We start from the raw sequence: 1,646 nt of genomic DNA, 5'->3' as shown, positions 1-1,646 counted from the left end.
CTCTCCTATCACCAAATAATCTCAATCACACGTTTAATGTACATAGGAAATGAAAGCAACTAGTAGAGTGTCACACATTGAATAAAAGAAATACAAGAAAGTTTGGTTTTTAAGCTTTGGAAAGCCTTACAAACAAGTATTAGTAGCCCTTTCACATTTGAATCTTTGACATGCATTCTTTTAAAGGTAATTATGCAATTTTTAAAAGGTAATACCCTACTAGAATAACTGTTAGTATACCACAAGTTAGTCCCAAAATAGTAGAAATAGTTTGTAAATAAACCTTTGTCAGACAATTATAGACCTGTAAAATCCGACAAACAACAAGATGTAGTTGGGAAACTAAATCACCCAAACAACAAGAAAATTCAAGCTAGGTGATAGGTTTTTTTGGAAGACTATAAAATGATACTTCTTAGTATACCCATGTGACAATTTCTTTCATCCAATATTTCTACTTAAGCTGGGGATAAAAATCACTATACTGGGGTGATAAACTTCAGTAAAGTGTGCGATACTTTTACTAGAAAATTATCGCATGATAATACAAACAAATATCTTACGATACTAGAAGACTATCACTTAAAATATGGGATTGTAAAAAAAAGAAAGATGTAGAAAAAATGTAGAAAATACAATAAGATAAAGAGTAAAACTAGGATGTTCAGCCCCATGGTGGGCACCAAAAATGTACACTCAAAAGGTGTCACACTCTAAACCCTTCTATCCAAGGTATTCCATGAGTTAGAAAGATTGGATGCTGACTTAGAGCTCCCTATCCATAGAGTGCAAGGATGCATAAAATAACATGAAATGGTCTCTCAACTAAGCCTTGGAAGTGCATTTCTTGCTAGTACGCCATATAATGGGAAGTTCCAAAGACAAGATGCAAAAATACAAATGTCCATAAGGAGTTCCTCAAGGATGTAATGTAAATGTAGACTAAACTATTATGAATATGTAAAATGCAGCTAGATTTAAACAAGATGAGAGTGTTACAATCTAAACTAATTACTATGTGAGCTAGATTATTGCAAAATAAAAGCTAAAATATATGAATCTAAACTAGAATTATATGATATGATAGAATGAGATGAGAAATTAAAAATTATCCACAAAGCTCTCAAGAATTTGAATGATAAACCTACAGTATAACAATACTCAAGAGTGTGGATCCTTTGAGAAGGGGAGAGCTCTTTCTTTTAAAGACATAAAGATAGTGGGGATCAAGATCAAATGATAAAGGATAAAGGGTGGAGTTTAAAAATTGGAGTGATCCATGTGCACAAACAAGTTGACCAATAAAAAAAGAGTTGACTTTGCATGTGAGACAAAAAGAGCCTTTTCTTTTAATTTTGAAATAGGAATAATACTTTATGTGTGCACATTGAGTGGGTTAGAAGAATGGGGTCTTTTATTTAATTAAAAAGGGACATGTTCTTTTGATCAAATAATGAACTTAGGATAGTATAGTCAAACTATAGATTATAATCAAATTGAATTGATTTTTAGCAATTTGGTCTAGGTGAATGATTAATTAATTTAGCCAAAATGCTGAGAAGGGGGCTAATAGTCTAGTTGACTATTTTTAGGTGATTATAGGTGCACTATTGCTTCTTCAAAATTATTGGTGCACCTCTATGAAA

Source organism: Cupressus sempervirens, chromosome 8 (genome assembly GCF_028749045.1).
Source record: "Cupressus sempervirens isolate cs-2001-9-10 chromosome 8, ASM2874904v1, whole genome shotgun sequence".
Taxonomy (NCBI): Eukaryota; Viridiplantae; Streptophyta; class Pinopsida; order Cupressales; family Cupressaceae; genus Cupressus; species Cupressus sempervirens.
This window is presented reverse-complemented; position numbering follows the sequence as displayed.